The following is an 8,486-nucleotide window of genomic DNA, read 5'->3' on the forward strand; positions in this document are numbered from 1 at the left end:
GAGCCCAACGGGGGCTCCATCTCAGGCGCCTGGGATCATGACCTGAACCGAAAGCAGACCCTTAACCGACTGAGCCACCCTGGAGCCCGGAGATTTTTTTTTTTTTAGTAATTCAGCATCTCTGACCTGTTGTGTGGCCACAAGACATTTTAGCTGACTCACTCAAATCCAGAACCGCCAGACCAGTCCTGCTTTCAATGCCAGATTGTTGGGGGAAATGAAATCTCCTGCCAACCCAGTGAATCCTCCCTAAAAGGTGGAAAGAAAAGAAGCAAACAGTTCTGTGAAAAAAAGCGTTAAACCAGACTGCACTGTACACCACAGGGAATCCCCTGAGACCGCAGACAGAGTACTAGTCCGCTTGGGCCGCCATGCAAAACACCGTCGACTGGAGGGCTTACACAACAGTGCAAGTTCTGGAGGCTGTACCCCTAGGAGCAAGGTGTAGAAGGTTGGGTTTCTCCCGAGGCCTCTCCTTGGCTTGCAGCTGTCCCTTAGAAGGACGCGAGTCATATGGGATTAGAACCTCACCTTTATGAACCCATTTAAGCTTTATTACCTCCTTAAAGACCTTATCTCCACATACAGTCACATGGGGGTTAGGTCTTCAACGTTCGAATGGGGGGCGGGGGGGGGACGACACACCTTTCATTCCATAACCATAAAAGTTTATCCTGTTATACAGGCAAGATACAACTCATTCCATAGAAGTTCTCAAGAACTTGTCCTCAAGAGGACTTGAGGGCACCATTTGCTACATACAGTTCGTCCTAAAATCAACTGGTAATTGGAGTGGCCACCTTCACATCTACTTGGGAGCGGGAAGAACGACACAGTTCCAGACCTTCCGGAAAAGCCCCCCGCCTGCCCATGGCTCGCAACCTGGGAACTCACAGCGCCCCCCGGTCTTTCTCGGTAGCGATCAGCTGGCTCTGCAGGCCCGGCCTCTCCGGGGAGGGACTCACTCCGACGGGTCGGATCCTCCTGTAAGCCTCACCGCAACATACCTTGTCAACTCTGCGTGCGAGCCTTGTTCCTGGCCCATCTTCCAGATCTCAGTGCTTAGCTGAAATCCCCGGCGTCGTTTGTGAAGAATAAATCTGCATTCGTATCAAGGGCCTCAAACTCTCTCCCCAGCCACCTGTGACCTGGCTCGCTTGGGTCTCGGATTCTCAATTGATGAGCGACCTCATGCAGGGTACACACCATTCCCCCGCCTCACCTCACCTCACCTCCAAGCTCAAACGCTGCAGGTAGGACCACAACCCCGCTTAGAGACCCCAGGCACCCACCTGGTAACTTTTCTTCCGCGAAGAAGTCCCCATCATCTCGTACGTACACGTACACTCCCTAGAAAAAAAACTCAGCTGCAAACACAAGAACAAGTCCACATTTTGTAACTCCTAAAAAAAAAAAGACACCGGTAAACCAACCCCCCTCAACGAGATCACCACCAAGCATCGCAGCGCAACCGGCATAAAAACCAAACAGCTCCCAAGCCTAAACCCACACACAAACTGAAAAAGAAAAAAAAGACCCCGAAGGAGACGCTGAAACACCCGCAGAACTCCACAGCCTTTCTTTTCCAAGCACAGAAAAATGCCAGGGGAAAGCGCGAACGCAGTCCCCCACTACCACAAATTATGCAGTCGAGTTTCCCACATTTGGGGAAATCGCAGGGGTCAGCACATCCGGAGTGCAATGGATAAGCCTCGCCCTGGGAAAACCACCTTCGTGATCATGGTATCTCCCCTGCCAGGTAAGTATGCTTTGCTCGCTCGCCTCGACGCTCACCCTCACGCTCGCCCCGCTCCTTACACACGGTCACTTCCCTCCCGCCGCCCCCGCGACCCCCGCGACCCCCGCGCCCCGCACCACCCCCGCCGCCACCTCACTCGCCCGCACAACCCCGCGGGCGCCTTCGCCTGGCCCCACGCGGGACCCGCGCGCCCGGGCGGGGCGGGCCCGGCAGCCTCTGCGCGCCTGCTCCTCTGCATACGCCACGCCCTCGTCGTGACGTCCCCCGAGCCCCGTCTCCCGCTCTGGGACACCGGCCGTCCTAGTCCTCGCGGAGACCGCGGATGCCTGGGGGGCAGGGAGGCGGGGTGCGGGGCGGGCGGCGAGGGTGTCAGGACCTGCAGGAGAGACCCGAGAAGGCGGGGCCTCCCGGAGCCCAGCGGGAGTGGTGGCGGGTCAGGGCTCGGGTTTGGTCTCACCTTCCTTTCAGCAGAAAGAAAATTTCAGCCCCTTTTTGTCCTCGCCCGTTCGGAACTCATTTTCAAATCTAATGGAAAACTCAGGAGAGGCCTTTCTGCCGGTTGACGTTAAGGGCTAAGCTGCCTTAACAAGACTTCGTGGCGATGTGTATTTCTGGTGTCTTTCCGAGTAAAAGGGCTTCCGAATATGCAGTAGCCTGATCTAGGAACGCTGGAAGGAAAAGCGTCATGCTAAGTTTTGAAGAAAGAACATGAAGAAAAGCGCTCAACAGTGCCCTTCAACCGCAGCCTGTCGTGTATCTCCCGGGAGCCCTAGCGGTCAGGGTCAGGCGCCCGTCAGCCTCCTACTGCCCCCCAGCCCGCCGCACACAGGGTGGCCCACCCAGTCCCCCTGGTCCTTTCCAACTTGGCCTCTGTCAAACATAAACGCAGCAGACAATGGTTACAGTGGTGGAAAAAAAAAAAAAAAAAGATTTTATTCAGTAACCGCTGACAGGAGGGGGGAAAGAGCTGAGCTCCACTCCGATTTGTGCAGAGGGGATTTGGACGTTTTAAGGGAAGAATGAGAGGAAGGGGGCTCAGGACAGCCAGAGAAGGGAAAAGTTACAAACGGTAGTTCAGTGTAACTGCTATCAGGCAGCTGTGTTTGTTAGCTGGCAGCTGCTGAAGTTAGGGTGCTATCCTCCCAACAGAGACTGGGAGATAGGCCCCAGCCTTCCTGATCACATCTCAAAGGAATGGCTCTCGGTCCTTGAGAAGGACGCTTTGGAGTCGTAAGAGATCCATTGTCACAATCGCAAGCCCTTTTTAATAAATGACCTAAGAGGGACGCCTGGGTGGCTTGCTTGGTTAAGCGTCTGCCTTGGGCTCAGGTCATGATCCCAATGTCCTAGGACTGAGTCCCCCATCCAGCTCCTTGCTCGGTGGGGAGGCTCCTTCTCCCTCTGCCTGCTGCACCCCTGCTTGTGCGAGCTCTCTCTCTCTCTCTCTCTCTCTCACTCACTCACTCACTCACAGATAAATAAATAAAATCTTCTTAAAAATACAATGTAATATATGCCCTAAGAAAGAGAGGTTGGGGGCCTGTGTCAGGTGTCTAACGTTCTCAGGCTGGAGGTCACTCTTAGGGACAGAACCTTACGCTACTAGAAGCTATGCTAGAGTCTGGTCAAATCTCGGTGAAGGAAACCGTTTGCAGGGGTTGTTAGGAGCTGAGCGTTCTGCACTTCTCAACCGAAGAGATCCTGTTTTGTGATCAAACAAGATAACTCTGCACCTCCCCCTGGCCGAACCCTGGCTCCTGGCCCCTCCTTGTAGAGTCGCATCTCCTCTTGGATGGCACTGAGAGTTCGTCCAATCAACAAGCGCTTGTTGAGTATATATGCTGTGCCGGACACTTCGGGAATTGGTAACAAAAAGGCCTCTTGGTGCTCCCTCCTTGGTGCTCTCCCCTAGAAGGGGCAGAGGGACTGGGAGAAAATCGACAATGGACACAACATAATTAGTACGGTAGGTGTTAGGAACTGAGAAAAGAAAACATTGAGGAGGGAGAGCGGATCAGGAGTCGAGTTAGGGGCACAGGTTGCTGTGGTAAATCGGGTGGTCAGAAGAGGCCACGTTGAGAAGGTGCTTTGTGAGCAAAGGCTAGGAGGAGGTGAGGGAGTTGGTCATGGGCTATCTGGGGAAAAGCATCCATGGCACAGAGATCAGCTAGAGCAAAGGCCCAGGTAGGACTGTGTGTGAATAGCAAGGAGGCCCTGTGTCCAGAGCAACATTGAAGATTTGTACAAAATTAAGTTAGAGAGGTGCCTAGGTGGGGGTAAGATCATGAGGGTCTTGTGGATCATTGTAGGACTTTTTTTTTTTTTTTTTTTTTTGGGGGGGAGGGGGGAGGAGGGGGGGGGGGGGGGGGGGGGCGGGGAGAAGGAGAGAGAGAGACTCTTAAGCAGGTTCCATGCCCAGTGCAGAGCCCATCCCAGGGTTCGATCTCACGACCCTGAGATCTTGACCTGAGCTGATATCAACAGTCGGCCACTCAACACACTGAGCCACCCAGGCGCCCCTTCGTGAATCATATTTTAATTTCACTTTGGAGTTCAGCTACCTGGATGTTCCAACACTGCTTTAACCACCTGTTGGTGTCTCAGCTAAGAAGGCCCGGCTCCGTTCCACCTGGAAATCCACCACAGGTCCTTGCTGCTGCTGAGATCAGCTTGGCTACCGCGGACAGACGCTCTTGACTCGGACCTCCACCTCTGGTAGTGCCCTGGGGTAGTCTGCCTCAGGTGTAAGCCGCCCTGGCCGGGTCCATCCGGCTGCTGGCCTTTCCACAGAACAGACCAGCCAGGCAGCTCCAGCCACCGCTGCACTCTGCCATGATCATTGTTAAGACTTTACATCCGAGTGAACCAAAGGGTCTGTTTCTTTGTTTTGTGTTTGTTTGTTTGCTTAAGTAAGCTCTACCGCCCAGCTTAGGGTTAGAGCCCCACCTTAGTGTAGAGATTACTTAAAAATATAATCTAAAAAAAAAAAAACACACACACACACACAAAAAAACAAAAAACAGTAAGCTCTACACCCAATGGGCGGTGGGGGGGTGGGGAGTCGAACTCACAACCCCGAGATCAAGAGCTACATGCTCTATGGACCGAGCCAGCCCGGGCACCCCTGAACTGAACGGTTTTGAGCAGAGGAGTGGCTTGATCTGAATCCTCCTCCTCCCACTCCGCTTGGCACCCCCCCCAAAAGTTATCAATAATAAATTAAATAAATAAAAATAAAAAATCTGTCTGCAAGGGTTTTGTAAAGCAGGGAAATGAGGAGACTTGCATAATCCGGGCAAGATGATCTTGGCTTCGAACGGCGGCATCGTCTGCCACACCAAAAAGTGTCATTTTGGCCCAAGGATTACTTTGAACCGAAGGCACTTAAAAACCAGCAGGTAGGCGGTTCGCAGCCGCCTACCTGGTGCGCGATCCAGTGGGTTTTCCCCTCCTCCGCTCCGCAAGGCCTCGGTCGCCCAACCCGCGCGTGGGGTTCGCGAACGCCCCTCCTCCCCTCTTACCCGCTCCCCCGCCGCGGACCGGGGTCGGCCCCACCGGTAGGAGGGGGCCCCGGGAGGGGACAGGAGGCCGCGGGTGAGAGCCCGGGCCCAGGCAGCTCGACCATCGCGCCCGGGATGCCGGACCCCCCGCCCCGCGGCCGCCGAGCGCAGGGGACTCGAGGCCCCGCGCGGAACGGGCGCCGCGGCGACGTGGGCTCGGCTCTTCTCTGACAGGGCCTCCGACCGCGCCAGGGCCTGCTGGACGTCCGGCACGCCCGCGCCGTGGCCTCCGTCATTTCAAGAAAAGGTAATGACCCGGGCCCGCCAGCGCGCACCCTTCGATAGCTCAGCTGGTAGAGCGGAGGACTGTAGACCGCAGAGGCGTGGACATCCTTAGGTCGCTGGTTCGATTCCGGCTCGAAGGACGCGCCTGACGCTTTTGCGCCGCCGGGGAAGCCACCGCCCCCCCTAGCGCCCAGCCCCACTTCTGCCCGGCCCAGGCCCCCCTCGGCGGCCCGAGGCGGGAAAACCTTCACGCACCGCCTCCCTTACTCGGCTGCGGGTGTGCTGCCGCCCGGGGAGCGCCCCGGCGCCTTCCTGCCGCGGGCGGCCCGCACCGGCCCTGCGGCGCTACCCGTCCGCGCCGCTCCTGCCTCGGCTCAGCGCCGCACCGCCCCACGCCCTGTGCGCTCGTTTCCCCCCGCACCCCCACCCGCACCCCCCCGCGGCTCCCGCTCCAGACGAGGAGGTGGGCCAAGAGCGTCTGCCCTCCGCAAGCCCGCGCGGCTGACAAGCGGACCGGTCATCCCACGGGGCAGGGACATCCTTCCTGACGACTCTGCCTCTCGAGCTGGGTCTCGGTCTCCTGCCCTGCCTCCGGGGACGGTCACTGCTTCTGTCTCTCCCAGCTGCAGTCTGTCTGTCCGTCTCCTCCTTGTCTGGCTTTCATGTGGTCTATAAACATACAGACTTACGGAGACCCGAGAGCCTCTTCCCCGACCAGCTTAACCTACTCGTGGGACAGAACTGTCACCTTGAGGTTTTCCAAGCCATCGCCCATCCCATCGTGCGCCTGCATCGAGGCTGACGTTGGCAGAAGCGAAATGCAGCAGGGGCCTCCGTGGGCCTCGCCAGTCGCGATGAGAACTTCGGAGGCGCGTTCAGGGTTCCGTCAGTGTGAGGACGGCGTGCGGCCCGAGGACACTTGAGTTTTCCCGCGCCCTTGCAGCCACGCGGGGCGCTGGTGTTCCTGCCGAGAGAGCAGTGACTGCTCACACACACTCGGTACAAGCCACCTGCCTACTTCGCCGGGGGGTGCGGTAAAAGCCCCCCGCCCCCCCGCCCCCCGCACGGATTCCCCGATTCTCCGGCTACATATGATGGAGGGAGACAGAAATAGATGGAAGTATTTCCATCCCGCCCGCTTTCCGGCCACTGACCGCTGGGGTCTCCACCTGTAGAAAGGGGTGGGGGTGGGGAGGGAGATTGGCAGCAACAGCACAGGCTTAGAGCTCAGAGGGAGCCGGAGAGTCGGGGCAACGAGGGCTGAAGGCAGGGCGCAGAAGAGTGGGGGTAGAGGTGGGGTGGGGCGTGGGCAGCTGCCCTCGTGGACCGGCACACAAATTCACCTCCTTGGCCGGCCTGTGGGCTCTGACCAGCTGGCTGACTTAGCGCTGGGCCCTTCAGGCTAAATTGGCAGGGCTTGAAGAGCAAGATCCTGAGGCCCAGCCAGAGAGCACCCAGGAGAACATGGGCTTCACCTTGGGGTCAGAGCCAGGTTTGTTGGCGGGGGGTGGGGGGGGGGTGGGGGAGTGGGGGCGGTGGGGGGGAGTGCAGAGAATAGCGCCAGAGAATGGTCCTCCTCGTTCTCCTCCTTCCTGTGGGAAGGAGACTCCACAGGCTCAAAGTACAGGTGGAGTGCATCACAGAGGGGACCGGTAGCGGAACCCCAATGTGAGTGTGGCCCTCGGGAGCCTCAGGGACCCAGCCACTGCCATCCCTGACCTCGGAGCCCACGGGCCCCTTTTCGGTGTTGCTTCTGCCTCTCAAACTGGAGACTGTTCTCTCCTCTCCTCCCCGGCTTCCTCTCCTGGCAAGCTCCTCTTAAGAGGTTCTCTCTCCCCAACCCAGTCTCAGTCCCACTGTCCTACTGCTAACTGAGATGGACTGAGCCAGACTCTCCACGGGCTCAGGAGGCCCTGCCAGGGAAGCCCAACAGGTGATGACCTTCAGGAAGATTCGATTGCTTTGAAGCCACAGAGAAACCCCAGCCTCTAAGGTCATCATCTGCAGAGACCAGCAGACAGGAACCAAGGATAAAACCTTAAGACCTTCGTGGGATGTGGCCCCTGGTGAGATGTGGAGGTGTGGCATCCCTGGGGGACCTAGCTTTGGTGCTTTGGGGAAACAGCAGGGTGAGAGGTGGAGGGGGGGCAGTGGCTTTTTGTGACCAGCAGATGCAAGTGTGGGCCCCAGCATGGCCGACCCTTCCTGGCTGGGGTGTCACGGAGAGCGGCAGGCGGCTTCCAAGGTACTGCCCCCCATCCTTGAAGGTGCAGAGGTGCCTGCTACCCAGTCAGGCAGTGGTGACACAGTCGGTCACGGGAAGGCTCTGCACCTGCGGCTTGCTGGGCCTCTGTGGGACTCTCAGTGGGTGGGTGAGCGGTCTGGGGCGTGCACGCTAGATGGGAGCTGAAAGGCTTTGTTACAGTACCCGGAGCCAGGGCAAGGGGTCCAGCCGGCACCGGTATTGTCTCCTCTCGGCTCCAGGAAGTCCAGAGAATCTCGACCTGTTTCGGGAATCCAGGTCGGTGGGCAGAGGAGGGTCAACGAAGCCACCACCACCATAGCGCTCGTGGCTCGGTCTCCAGCGGCTGGTGAAGTCCGGGAACGCGTAACCTGTGCCAAAAGGGAGAGCAACGTGGGGCGACTAACATGGACACGGCCGGTACCCCGTCCGCAGCTTGAAGAGCCTTCCCTACCCTAAACCGTTAACGCCCGTCGTAGAGATGCCAACGGCGAGCAAAAAACAACACATCAGAAAGAAAAAGACGGACTTTCGAAGCCGCAACGCGCGTAAAGCACCAGATATCATCACCCTACCCCATAGCAACCACCACTAAAGGTCAGGGGGCGGACCTCATAAAACACCACAAAGCCTGATCTTTCGCACACTGAAATGATCAGGGGAAAGCGCGAACGCAGTCCCCCACTACCACAAATTATGC

The 8,486-nt window shown here is 57.8% G+C and overlaps 2 non-coding genes and 1 pseudogene across 2 annotated transcripts; 1 reads left to right on the forward strand and 2 right to left on the reverse strand.

The window, feature by feature from the left end:
- Nucleotides 1-1,603: 1,603 nt before the first annotated feature.
- Nucleotides 1,604-1,767, reverse strand: LOC116629543. Its single transcript, XR_004298783.1, has one exon. It is a non-coding gene; the product is annotated as a U1 spliceosomal RNA (small nuclear RNA).
- Nucleotides 1,768-5,594: 3,827 nt separating this feature from the next.
- TRNAY-GUA lies at nt 5,595-5,684 on the forward strand. The gene is given in 2 exon segments: nt 5,595-5,631; nt 5,649-5,684. It is a non-coding gene; the product is annotated as a tRNA-Tyr (tRNA).
- Nucleotides 5,685-8,442: 2,758 nt separating this feature from the next.
- LOC116629544 lies at nt 8,443-8,486 on the reverse strand (annotated as a pseudogene; the record flags this gene model as incomplete).

The sequence above is a fragment of the Phoca vitulina genome, unplaced genomic scaffold, assembly GCF_004348235.1.
Source record: "Phoca vitulina isolate PV1807 unplaced genomic scaffold, GSC_HSeal_1.0 scaffold1367, whole genome shotgun sequence".
Taxonomy (NCBI): domain Eukaryota; kingdom Metazoa; phylum Chordata; class Mammalia; order Carnivora; family Phocidae; genus Phoca; species Phoca vitulina.